We start from the raw sequence: 14,220 nt of genomic DNA on the forward strand, positions 1-14,220 counted from the left end.
GTGCTTCGACACCATCCCAAATTTCCGACCTGGCACCCACAGTGCCATGGTAACACTTTATTTTTTCAGCTGCTTCCCTGTTTTCTTTGCAATTGGGCTCTCTTACTGGGTGATGGTGATCACAGGGGCTATTTGGGCAGGGTTCACCATGCTGCTGAGCAAGCAGCTTGTAGCGTGGTGCCTCGTGGTGGCCTGCCCTGCCATGTGCCCCACACCTCGCACCACTCTGACCCTCCCTGGCCACAGCAGAGAGGGAAAACCATCATCTGGGCTTGGGGGTGAATGCTCAGCTCTGCACACCCCAAAGTTTCCCTGGGACCACAAAGCTACCCATTTCCCATGGGCTGTACCATAGCCATGATATCCCCAAGGTTACCAATGCCACCAGAGCTCTGTGTCTGTGGCAAAACGGCACTGAGCGTGGTGAAGTGGGTGCCCAGCATGGCTGGCACTGCTCTTGCTTCCACGACAGTCCTTCCTGTGCTCCCAGCCTGTGGCTCCTCCAGAGCGTCTTTCCTGCAACCTCCTGACCCTGCTACAGTGGAGTTTAAAGCTATAAGGAAGGTGGCCTGGAGAAGGCTTTGTAAAATGCCAGTGGGGAACCACGTGAAAGGAAACTATGCCAGGGGGGAGAATGGGGTCAGGAGAGCACAAGCCCCCAGGACCCCTGTGAGAACAGGGATTGGAGGACAGTGGCAGGAGTTTGGTAATGCAAAAAGCACAAGTAAGAGCTGGCCCTGACCAAACAGCCTCCCTGGGCAGTTTCAGGAACAGACACAACCAATGAGTAGCTGCACATGTCTGAAGCTTCTGACAGCTGCTTCTGCAAGAGCCTTAAACTGAACATTAGGGGTGTTTCAGAAGGAGAAACCTGAGTGTTTTGGGGACCAGAACAATTCAAGAGATCCTAGACAAATTCACAAGCCATCAGTCTTGATGGGAATCTGGTCTTTTCAGCAAGAAAGACAAAAGCCTTTGTCCAAGTTGTTTCCACCTAGCTTTTAGTGGGATTAGAACTGCAGTGTCCTGTGCTGGCAGGCATCCCCCAGGCCAAGCACAAGCAGCCCCTGAAATCACTTTGGAGTGATGGCCTCGGAATCCATCTCAGCATCCTGGTGCTTGCTGCTGCCATCACTTCCAATTTAGACCTGCTCATGGCAGAGACCAATATAGAAGCACTCTGCAGGATGGCACTTCCCCTCCCCAGGGAGCCAATGCTGGCACTTTGCTCTTGCTGCTCACCAGCTCCAAGGAAGACTGAGAAGCTTGAATTACATTTTTCCAAGAAAGGTGGATTTGGTTTGCAGAAATGTAAGGACTGGGGAACAGTTGTTCTGCTCTGTTGAGCCTTTCTGCCATCTGGAACCGCTTTTGGTTTCCTTCTGGATACCTCTTCCATGAGATGGCAGGACAGGGAGAGGGGCAAGGGCATCACTAGGACCCCCAAAGAGGGGAAGGATGAGGAGATGGAGTCAGGGGACACATGGGTCTGTCCCTGTGTGCCCTCTTCACAGGGTGGGTGACAGTCAGTTCAGGCAAATGGAGAGCTGATTCAGGGAAGGGCTTGGAACAGACCTCACTGTGGGGAGTTGTGGAAGGTTGTGGAAGCCCCCAGTCAGGCTGTCCATGGCATGAGCCCACTCTGCCCATCCCCTTGGCAGGGTGGTGGCTGTGAGATCCTGCAGCTGCTGCTTCTCATTCTGCATTTTCCAGCCCAGGGGCAGAGAAAGCCTCATTGTCTCCATCTTCTCTCTTTTCCTCCTGGGGAAAAACATAAAAGCAAAGTCACCACATCAGGGCTGGATTACTCAGGGACTGAAGAGGGAAGAGCATGTCCAGGGCAGTGGGCACTGCTAACCCCAGCCCCCTGGGTGAGGTTTCTAATGTCTAGTAAGGGGTTGATGCTCCTGCACCTTTATCCTCAGTAAAGCCATAAAAAATGTCTCCCATTCCTCCAGTTGCCTATTCCTCCAGAAACTGGGGCAGAACTGGGTCTCTTGGGCATGGTCCTCCTCATAGTTGGAAAACACCCCACAGAGCTCTTCCAGGGGCTGGACACCAGCTCCCATCAGCCCTGCATGGCTCCGAGCCACTCATGTCCATGCCACATATTGGTGTCCTCTGGTCCCTCCCAACTGCTCCATGCCAAACACTTCCTGTGTGGTGGATTTGATTTGGTGTCTCCAAGGCTGACACTTAGCTCAGGACCATGCTGTCACTGCCCAGGCAGCCTGTGCTGCCCTCAGCATCCAGTGCTTGAAACCACAACCTCATGGTAAGCATCCTCCCTGGAGAGGCAGTGCTCTGCAATTAATCCGGGCATGGTTTATGCTAACGACTCTCCCCACTTTAAATTATAAATGGCCCTTGGCATGTGTGCACACAAACACATGTGTGTGTGCAGAGATCCTTTAAGGCCATCATTAGCTGTAATTAGCAGGATCTGTCACTCATCTTTGGCAGTTAACGATGAGCCCTGAGTCAGAGGAATCCAGCGGCAGATAAAATAAACACGATTTCAAACAGTTTGGAAATAACAAGCCCTCATTAATCAGACAAGCCCCAAAGGGAAGTGCATGGAAAAGTGGCAGCTTCTTTGCCGGTGCTGAGAGTGGGGCTGGGTGGACTCCAGGACAGCCCCTGTGCTCCCCAAACCCCCTCCAGTGGGAATGGGAGGCAGGATATTCTCTCTTGGCTGACTTCATTGCAGGACTGATGTGTCAGAGCCAGTCAGCTTGAGCAAAAACCTGAAAACTGGCAAAACCTACCCAAAAGGGCTGCTGCTGAGGCACAGCCTGGCCCCGAGGTGCAGGTGGGGGTGATGATGGTGCAGGGCTCAGCTCTGGGCAGAGATGAAGCAGCTCTGGGGCAGCACATCCCACAGCCATCACTCACCCCAAGAGCTTAAAGGCTGTGTGGAGGGAGCCTCCCCAGGATCCAGCAGCACAGGGGAGAGAGGATTTGGGGAAGGGGCTGGTACAAGGGATGTTTCCTAGGGAGCAGGAGGACAAGGGGAGACTTCTAGCTGTCACAGCTGCAGCTAAATAACAGCAAATAGGAGGGGAATGGGACACATGAGGCTGGTTTATATTACAAAGGAGCAGTCCATCATGGGGTATTTAAAATAATCCGCTTAGATGCACAGTAGCAGATTTGGAGCGCTAAGGGAATTGAAGGCGCTGTGGCTTTGCAAGACTGGATCAGATCTAGTTAAGATGCCACTTAGGACAGTACATCCCATCCTGCCTCACTGCCCCAGGGGACAGGCACACGGCATCTGCAGCCCCTGCAAGGCCAGTCCCATTCTGCCAGGGACACACCCAAGGTGACACTGGTCACATCAGGATGGGTGACAATGTCCTGTGGCAGCTCCCTGGGACTGGCAGCACATTTGGGCAGCATAGGACATGGTCTGGACTAGGCACAGGGCAGGGGATTCTCATGAGGGGCCAAGCCTTTGGAGTGGTGGAGGAGGTGTGACTGGTGCTTGGGGTCCAGGGGCACCTTCATGCTGAAGCCAGGTGCCTGGTAGAGAGCTGGGACCAGGGGATGCTATGAGAGAGCTCCACACACTCTGCTAGGGGTGGGAACATCCTCTAAGGGTATCCATGTGGCATTTCCTGCTCAGCTGGGGCTGGGCACAGGGACCTGGTGTGGTAGGCTGGGACCCGGTGCTTCAGGGGAAGAGCTGGGACTGGGACTGCTCTGCCTCTGCATGGCCTTGCAAACCCCCAGCATGGCCAGTGGCTACAGAGGAGGGTGGCTCCTATTTCCACAAGCTAGGGGGTCCTCTGCTGGAATCTGGGCTCAGTTTGGGGTCTGTGTGGGCAGGAACATGGGCTGTCTGAGCATCCCTGGCATCCTTGCACTGCTCCTCTGAGCCAGGCTGAAAGCTCAGCCCCAGGGAAGCCAGTTTATCCTGAGAGAGGGATTTCATCCCAGAGACTTCATTACAGGCAGATATTCCCCCAGAAGAGTACCCTTACAAGGGCAGATGGTTCCCACCTTGGCCAGGCTCAAGGGGTTCAGCCTGCAGTGGCCATGCAGAGCCAGAGCAGCAGCAGCCTCTCAGAGCCAAGCAGCGCGGCCAGAAGTGACCCTGTCACAGGGCTGCTCCTCACACTGCCCATCCCTTTGCTTCTCAGGGAGGGCAGGGCCCAGGAACATGCCCACAAAATCTGAGGCTGCGTGTCAGACCAGGCCACAGGACTGCCTGCACCTCTTCCTGTCCTCACCCTGTGCCCTCTGTCCCCCTCCAACCCCACTACAGGGCTGTGCTCAACACGAGGGCTCACTCTGGCAGGTTTAAACACTGTCCCCAGCTCCCCTAAGCATTAATCCAAGGGAGGATTAAGGTTACCAAGCTCCTGGAGCCACCCAGTTCTCACATCTCCCACAGTGAACCCCTCTGTTCTGGCCCCAGAGAGGGCACAGGGCTCTGCTGTCTCCCTGGGACTTGCTCCTGTCCCCTCTGAGCCCCCCAAGCTCTCCTCCATCAGCAGGCACCTCACTGGGGTTGTGCAGCACCTACTCACCTCTGCAAATTGGGGGCCAGAGATCATCTCTGGGGCTTTGGGGGCTTCCAAGCCTCTGTGACCAACTTTCCCCCGCTCCCTGCAAGGCCTGGGGTGGGTTTTGGGGTGGGCATGAGCTTCTCCCCCCTCTTCTCCCCTGTCCCCCAGGTACTGTGCTCTGGGTCAGCTCTGGGTTCGTGACAACTAGTTTAAATGCATGGAAAATACCTTAATCCTGGTAAGACCCTGATCCCTGCCAGCTCATGCTTCCCGTGAAAGCCCCCCACTTCAGCCACAATCCCCTGGAAGAGGTCATCTGTGCACCCTCCATTTGTGGGAGCAAGGAACTCTCTCCAGGGCACCCACAAACTCCTGGGGTTGGCACACAGGGTCCTGGCTAGTACTGCCCAGGGAGTCCTGTCACCTGCAGGGAACAGGAGGAATACAGATGCTTCTGTCACATGGCCAGTGGCTCCTGCCACCCTCTTGTGCCCCCTTAGGGCCACCAGCTTCAGAAGTTTTCAGAGAGAACCAAGTAAGTGTAAATTATTTTTACATGGTTATGATCATTTTTCATTTCTGTTTTGAGTTGCTATATACTCCACAGTGAGCAGAACTCTTAGCCTTGCAGTTCCTATCCCCTTACAACTCCTGCCCCATCCCATCCAGAGGGCTCCCCAGGGCATGGGATTGGAGGAACCCCTGGCTTGTGGGGAGAAAGAAGGCTTTGGTTCTGCCCCCAGTCCCATTTCCCCAGCATCAGGAGCTTCTGCTGCCTTTACCTGCCCTGACCTGTGGCCCCACGAGCTGTAATCCCCCTCCTGCTGCACCCGCAGGATCAGAGGCTGCCAGTGTCCAACCCATCCCAGAGAAAGGAGGGCACTGGGGGTTGGTAATAAATCCTAATGATATCCTGGGGAGAAGGGTAGAACAACAGGTTCTCACCACTCCCTTGCGTGGCAATAGGAAAAGTCTGTGTTTGCAGAATTGCCTGTTGTATTTATCAGAAGCAAGGACAATGCTGGGATAGAGGCTGAGCTGAGCTTTTAACCAGCCAGATTACACTTAGCAGGAGCATTTACCTCTGCCTCTAATCCGCCTGCCACAAAGACTTGCTAACTCCTTCCCGGATTTAACTGGAAGGCTTCAAATCTTCCTGCAGAGGAGAGAGTTAAGCCCGAGCTGGTGCTGGAGGGCTGCGAGGGTCAGGGTCAGTGTTCCTCCTTCTCAGGCACATCAGGTTTGGGCCGGACATTTAAGTCCCAGGCTCAGGTTTTTTTCTGGCAACAGGCCCTGCAGTCAGGACAGGCAGGGGATGGGAAGGTGCCAGGAGCCCTTCAGTCCTTGGGAGCTCAAAATCAGAGCCTATGCAGAGAAAAGATTTGGACATTCTTGAGCAAAAATCCCTGCTGCTTAAACACAGAGCAAAGAAAAAAGCTCTGGAGGAGTCATCTGGTTGGAACAGTCCCTTGTTTTTAGCTGGATTTCTTGCAGAACAGAAAATATCCATAGCCAGCGCTGGGTGGCTGGGGAAGGTTGGGATGGCTGCTGTAGGATACGGTCATGCTCCCAACACCAAGTGTCAACTGACACATGGCCAGTGTCCCCTGACTCCCCCATCCCACCCTGGAGCAGCCACATTCTCCACTGCCTGCACAAGGCCAGGCCAATCGACCCTCAGAGCTCAGGACACCTATGGCACCAGCCCTGTGGCTTGTGCCACAGAGGTCTCTGCCAAGCAGAATCCCTCCCTTGATGTGCATTCCCTCACAGGATGCTTTGCATCCATGCCAGGACGGGGAGAGACAAAACTCCTTGTCCTTGGCCCTGCAGCACACCCCTACAGCACCCCCAGCACAGTGACCCCAACACTGCTGGGACCATGGTGCCTCAATAGGGGATTTTGGTGTGAGGCTTTGGAGCAAGGGGACATGGATGTGGCACGTGCTGATGTCACTGAGCTGGCTGGCATTGGGCACCACGTGGCGCTGTAGGGGACCCACCAGCAAAGATGGTCTGACTGGGAGAGCGGCCAGGAGAAGGGCTGGAGCTCTGCGCCTGGCTCCACACAGCCTGGCCTGCCCACCCTCGGTCTCGCCCCACACCCTGGCACTAAGCCTCGCATGCCAGGGTCACAGCCTGAGCTGGGAAAGACGCGTGAGCTGAGACAGCAGAGCCAGGGACAAAGCCTCCCCTGACTTCTGGGAAGCCGGCAGTGTCGGAAATTTCCCTCCCAGCACTGCTGCGTGGGCGGGGACGGCGAGTGCCCTCGGCCAGGCCTTGCATGGTGTCCCGCCATTCGGCAGCACCTCTCGGGCTGCAGGCACACGGGGCCAGGATGACACGATGGCAGCCATCCCGCTGCCACCACCCCACCACCGGCTCCCTCACAAAGGCCGGAAGCCGGGCGCAGCCGGGGGGTTTCCCGGCTCGGCCATGGCCCCAGGTGCCCCAGGGATGAGCTGGCTGCCAGCCAGCGGCACCCAGCCCGGCCTCTGAGTCTCTCTGTAGTGCCGCTCATGGGAGGCCTGTGCAGAGTCAGGAATTCCTGTGTTCCTCCAGCTGCCCCAGTGCTGCAGCAGTGGAATCATACGGGGGGCTCCATCCACAGCATCACCCCCTCCTTACACAGAAAGCACCTGGCAAGAGAAAATCCAGCTCGTGTGTTCCCAAAGGGGCTCTGGGGCCTGCAGGGCTGAGGGTGCTGTGCCGGGGCAGGGCTGCAGAGCCCTCCCGCTCCCCTCCTCCAGCCTGCTGGGCAAGGGGCCAGCTTGGCTTCCGCAGCCCTTTCTGCAGGCTGGGCTGGTATGTTCACCACAAGCTACGGACGGACGGCCTGGCTGCCACTTACAGTAAATGTGAGCGAGTTGTTTTGGGCAGTCCCGCAGGCAGCGAACCGGCCGTGTCCTCCCGGCACCGGCACCGGCGTCTGCCGCAGGCGTCTCCTGTTCCCAGCGCTCCCCTTGGCTTTCCCAGCACTGACCCGCCGGTGTCACACCCCGGCATCAGCACACAGCCACTGTCCCGGGGCTCCCCCGCCTTCCTGGTAACTGGCAGTGTCTGGGGGAGGGGAGAAGCATTGCCATCACCCCCCTGCTTTGGCTCCAGGTGCACAGGAAAGCTGGTGAGGAAGGATATGGGGCGCACAGTGATGCCAGCACAGTCCCACAAGCTGCTGCACAACCACCTTCTTCTGCTGCTTTCTCCCATCACTGCCCTCTGGCCATCAATTCCAATCTCCAGCAGAGGGACTGGGGAATTCTTCTGTTTGCTTGGGACAGTGTGAAGCCTTTGTCCCTGTGGCAGCCAGCAGATGAACCTGAAGCACCACTGAAGCATATTCTTTAGGGCTTAAGAGGGATTTATGGGGTGAAGATGCTTGCTCCAGCCCTCTTCACAGATGGGTAACTTCAAGCATTGGGAAAAGGCAAGATTTGGTTTAACCAACAGTTTCCCTGAGCCATCAGGGTCATATGTTGCATTTCCTTATCCACAAGTATTTTCTTCCTACCCCCCTTTTAAGTGCAAATCACTGAGGGGTGCATGTCACCTGAGACTGTGAGGCTTGGGGCTGCAAGGACTGTCCCACACTTTGCTTCACATCTGTACCCCAAATCCAGAGGAAGGGGAGGTACACACTAGCAAAATTTCATTCTATTGAATGACCAAGAAGCAGAAAACAAGCAAGGCACTGAGTCACCCAAGGACAGATCACACCCCAGGGGCTAAGCCCTGCCACCCTGACCCACCAGCCTGGGGATACTGCCCCAGAACAGCTTTGCCAGCTCCGTGGTGCCTTCTGCATTTGGCCCAACCTTTCCCAGCATGGGAAAGGATGCAGAGCAGACACAGGCAAGGGATTTTCCAGGGTGGAAGCTTGCTCCTGGTCTGGTTTTTCAGAAGCAGACTGCGAGCTTGTGAATCGGAGGTATTTGTCAAGTCGGTTCCTGCAGTGGAAATGATCAAATAATTGTTCATACACCCGTCTGGCCCAATGGCTCATGCTCACAGAGCAGAAACTGGCTGTCAGGCTGCAGGACTGTGGTTCCCCCGTGATGCTGTGGCATGTTTGTGAGAGGAAGATGCTGAGGCTGCAGGTGCCTTTCCAAGGCACAGCTATGCCACGCTCCAGGCACGCTGCCAGCCCGTCGCTCGGCCGGATTCGTGCTGCCTTTCTCTCGGAGAGTCTCAGGGAGGGCTGCACTTCACAGCGGGCTTTTCCTGTTCCACTTGCCCAACAGAGTGCTTCCAGCATCTTCTCTACCCCTTGTCCTCTCCTTCCTCTTCTCACCAGTTTGCAGTTCTGACAGCCTGTCCTTGGCTCTCCCTGCTTCCCCTGCTCAAGCAGGCATCCAGAACAAGCTGGCTGCTCTGAGTGAGGATGGAGGACATGCATTCCTATGGAAAGTCAGGCTCTCCCAGCAGCAGCCTCTTCCAGCCCCTGAAGTGACAGTGACCTGAACATTTCTATTCAGACCAACTATTTTTTCAGGCATTTTTAACCTCCTCTTATGTATTTTTCTTTTTCCTTTGGGGTTGAAATTATTCTAGCTTTGTGCAAAAACCAACTCTGAAGTGCTTGGGGAGTGGAAACCTCCCATTATACTTCTGAAAAATAATATTAATCTTCCCTCTCCTTTTATGAAGAATTCTCTCCCCAATGGCTCAGGACTGGAGGTAGGCATTTGATGTGGAAATAGCCCTTGCTGGAAGAGCCCTTTGATGTTTGATTTTCACACGGCCAACTCCTAACCAACCATGGGGGGCACAGGGTGCTGGCAGGGTTGGGCTCCAAAGGGTGCCCAGGAAGGACACAGAACAAAGGGGAGGTGCTGCCAGACCCTTATCCTGACTGCCTTGTTTCCCTGAGCAACAGGCAGGTGTTTCCAGGCTTCAAAGACAATAAAACCAGGGGGATTTCCATACTTGAAAACTGCCCTTGGCCTGATTCAGCTCCAGGACCTAAGGCAGGTGCCCAGCCTGAGCCAGAGTGATCCTTTCACCCAGGGCAAGAAAGACCTGGCATCTCCCATCAACCAAAGAGACCAGACAGGATTGCAAGAAGCAGGACTTGGCCTCAGCTGCAGAAATGCAATGGCAAAGGGAAGGAGAGGACACACTGATACCATCACCTGCTGGGCTCCCCAAAATGCCTGCACTGAAACACACCCACTGCAGAGAGATGGGGCTAGGGGGCCATACCATGAGGATGAGGTGCCTGAGCTTGGTGTGTGGGGAACACCACAGACCTGGGCAGCATCTGCAAGCAACAGCATCCCCACCCTTGCTGCAGGGACACAGGGGACAGTGCAGTGGATTCCCACTTTGGGACTGACACATTGTCATGAGGTGCCTCTGGTGGCAGGGAGCCAGGCCACACATTTGCTTCTTTCAGTCTGACATAGATCCCAGCTCCTTATTTAGTGGGTTTAGTATGCACCGACTTTGCCACCTGTAGTGCAGCAGCAAGTTTTTCTCCCCTTCCCCTCCGTCTCCTACTGTTTTCACTCATTTAATTCCTCAAAGCACTTCTAAGAGGCCGTTCATCTGGGAGGTATCACTCAAAACAAAGCTCTATTGTGTAAGCTCGGTCAAAGCAAGATAAGAGCTTCCCAGCGACAGGGGAGTAGGGGTGCTTCTTCAGGTGCTGGCAGCTCTCACAGAGTGCAGTGTTTGGGATGTGTCAGCCCACCGGCCAGGATTTGCATAGGCACAATATCCCTCTTCACTTTCTGGCACCCTGGAAACTGTTGTATTAAACCTCAGTTCAGTGTTTTGGCCTGGTAACCAGCATCACATGACTTACTTTGTTTCCCCCCTTTTTCTGCTCAGAGACAATATGGATTTTATGCTTTGTCAGCAGAAGGCAGGGCAGAGCTCACCCTTCAGAGCGTCCTGCTCCTGGGAGCTCTGGCAGCTGACGGCTGTGTCTACTCTGCACAAAGAGCTCATGGCCAGCACATTCATGGCACCAGGAAACAAAAGGTTTTCCACTGAGTTCTCTACTAACCTATGTGTTGTGAGAGGCACTTGGCTGCCTTTTTACCCAAAAGCTTTGTCCTTAGTAAAATCTGAAGTTGCTGCAAGTTTTGTCTGATCCTTGAGGAACAGATGAACTGCTGCACATCTGGAAATCCTGGACACAAGCACCAACTCAGCCTTAAGGCACATGCTAAGCAAGGCCAGTGATCCCAGGGACACAGCTGAACATGTGCCACACAGTCCTTCTGTCCATGGGCTGTAAAGCTTGTGCTTTCCAAAATCTGTGGATTTGTTGCATGTTTTGAGGATGTTTGTGCAGCATAGGCACTGGTGGGCTCAGGATTCCAGCAAATGGCCCACAGATTTACCTGGTGTGCTGGGAAGCTGAACTTCATGCTGCAGTGGCTGATCTGCCAGCCTGTGCCCACCATGCACTATAAGAGTGTAGTTAGGGTTTAGTGAACGTGAGAGATTTTGGGGTTTGATGGATAAAGTCTTGTCTAGTGGCATGAAGTAGTGTGCTGGCTTGCAGATATAAGGGAGGTGTTTTCCTGCATGTTTCTAGAGGATACCTGGATTCCACAAGGCAGGCATGGCAGCAGAGACACAGAGTGAGTTCTCAGTGCCCCTAAGTCCCACCTGTCCTCCAGTGAAATAATACTCTTCTCTTGGGAACCCAGAATTAGTCAACCAAATTGTTTGGAAATCTTTAGCAGGGAAAGAACGTTTATGCAAATGACAGAGAAAAAAAGGTCTTAATGAACCTGACCTGCAAGTTGCCTTTGCTCAAACCCTCCCTGCCCATCACCTTGGCTGGAAAAGGAAGGCACTGCATTCACATGCTGGATTTTAAATGCTCACCCTAGACCACGTTGTTTGTTTTATTTCTCCACTCAGCATTCAGAGGTTCTTCTTCTTATGCTTATTTACTGTAAAGCAGAGAAAGCCAGGGAAAATGATCTCCAAAGCAAATAGAGCCATGTTTCCATTTGGGAAAACTTAGAGGGAAAGCGCATGTAGCTAAGCAACAATGCATGATGGTAAATGGGTCATTTTCCAAGGCATGAATTGCATGTGGATAACTGCAAGGAAAACAACCCTGGCCAACACACTGCCAACACTTGAGTTTTTGCCCTAAGTGATTAAGAAGAAATGAGAGGACTTTTCAATACCCCTGAGAGCTCCCTGGTTTGTTATGGGAGTTTTTCTCCTGCTTTCCATCTCCACCCAAAGTCTGGGGTGGGAAGTCTCTGTTCCTGCAGCTGTGCAGAGCTCCAAGCATGGATATGCTGCAGTGAGGTTCCCTGAACACAGAGAAATGGATAGGTCAGTTCCATCAAATCCCAGGGAAATGATGGGGGCAAAGGACTTGCATGGCAGGACTGGGGACTCAGCCATGAGAAACTTCCTTCTGTTTTGGGCCAGAGGGAAACCAGCATTCCCTGGTGCATTAGGACTGAAAGTTGATCTCAGCTTCCTCCAGCATTGCCCAGGGGTGGATTTGTTCACTTTCCTTCCCTCCAAAACCAGATGAACTCCACTGCAAGGAAAGGAAGGAGGTTCTTACATGTTGTGGACTTAGCAGGGCACTGCTACCAGAATAATACTGGCAGAAGGATGGTAAAATCAGTGTTTGGGAGGCCAAGAATGGAAGACTTTGCTGGAAGATAAATAGGTGATGCTGCACCGGGTTGGGGGCATAATGTCCACGTCACGCAGCTGCTGCATCATGGGGGCCATGCTTCACTCAGCCAAAGGTGAAGGGTTAGGAAACCCTTCAGCTGTGCATCCTAGGGTAGGGAAACGATTGTGTTGAGGTTTTTTTCATAATAATAACAAATCTACAGAGTTCAAGCTTTGCTTTGCGGAAGTGAAAATCCTCTGGGCTTTTCAGAATTGCTCTTACCGGGAATGGTGCCACCTTCAAACCCATGCTGGCAATCCAGCCTGAAGGTCACCAAGTGGGATGTCAGCAGAGCAGGGCTGAGACCTCGCTTTTCCTAGAGGTGATGCTGATTTCCTCTTCCTGCTGCTTGCATCACTGGCTGGGATCAAAACATACACTGCCATGTTTATTAAAAAGAGTTACTGCAGGAAGGTATTGGGATTATTTCTTTCCTCCATGAATAAAGTTCTACAGTACCTCTTAAAATCAGACCTGAGGAATTTACAGAGTGGTTATTGTACATTCCTTGGGGGGAACCTAAGCAAGTAGTTCCAGTGCATTAAAGCAATGAATAGAGGAAGTGAAAAATATTTTAAATTCCTACGCAGTGTTACATTTTAAAAGTGTCCTGGCTTAGGACATTAGAATCAGGGAAGGAGCTTTTCTCTCTCTCTTTTATTCCCCCTCTAATTTCTCTGAATTTGTTACAAGTCTCCTTCCATTTTGCTCACCATTTCTAAGCAACAAAATAGAGAGAGGCCTGGAACGATGACAGAGATGCGAAGTGCACAAAGGGACCAGAGTGTGGTCCGATAATTCTGTAATTGGAGCTGCTCGAGGCAAAATTTTTTTCAAGCCAGTGTAAATGGGGATCGCTGAAACCCTTAACAATCGGTCTGTCAGGCTGCTTCTTTAATGGATTGCTCTGTTTAACTCTCTCTGTTTGTCACTGGCAAGATGACAAGAGAAATTAGTGCACTGGAAAATATAAGGTAACTGGCAGTTCCCCAGCCCGGTTCCACAGCCCCGCAGACCCCGGGGTGCTGCAGCGCTAGAGCCCGGCTCACCGGCTGCTCTCCTCCTCTGTGGAAGAGGAGGAGGAGGAGGAGGGGAGCTTACAACCTCCTGCCCTTCCTAGGGGTAGGGAGAGCTGCAAAAATACCCCGTGGCTCGGGGACTGACCCAGTGAAGAGCATGTGGAGAGCAGCGGTGCCCCCTTGGCTGGCTGCACGCCAGGACCGGGGTGGGGAGAGCACGGAAATGTCCTCCCAAGCCGCAAACCTTTCATCAGCTGCTTTGTCGCCTGCTTTTACACCGCGCATACTCTTTTTTTTTAAAGCGCTGCGGGTTAATGTCAGTTTTCTGGGAGCAGTCACCATTAGAGAAGATGCTTCCAGCGTGTGTGTGAGTGTGCGTGAGCACATGTGAGTGCGTGCAAGGGTGCACCGCTTTGGAGATGCTCTGACACCTCCATTGTTTGCAGCCAGACCCTGAAACTTGGCAGCAAAGATGCCCCGAGGCTGGAGATGTACCTTTCACTTTTCCCATGAAATTCCATTCTGGTTTGGCTGAGTTATAAAAAAAAAAGTTTGAAAATCACCATTTCCCTTCTGCTGCCTGCATTCCTCAGGAAAACTTTGGCAGCCTGTCAAAACAATAACTGAACGTGAACTTTCTAAAGAGCTGGCCTGGTGCTGTCTGCCAAAGCAGCAATTCAGCACAGCTCAGTGCAGCATGCCCTTTCCCTCACCCTCCCCCCTGTGCCCACCCCCTCGTCCATCCCTGGGCACTCTCCAGGTGCAGATGTGTCCACCCCAGACACCCATGTGCAGAGCACGGGGTTGGCATCCACTGTCCAGCTGCAAAAGCCACACACACCTCCTCTCCCCTTGCAGGAGAGCAGCTTTCTGCTTCCATCCCAGACCGTTACTCCTGCAATTTTTTGGGCAGAAGCCTCTGGAGCAGTGAGGAAAGGCCAGTCCAAGCCTTGCTGAGGAATACCTTAGGTCCAGCTGCAACAACCTACATTGCAGACATTTATTTAAAAGATCTTTTTCT

The sequence above is a fragment of the Camarhynchus parvulus genome, chromosome 8, assembly GCF_901933205.1.
Source record: "Camarhynchus parvulus chromosome 8, STF_HiC, whole genome shotgun sequence".
Taxonomy (NCBI): domain Eukaryota; kingdom Metazoa; phylum Chordata; class Aves; order Passeriformes; family Thraupidae; genus Camarhynchus; species Camarhynchus parvulus.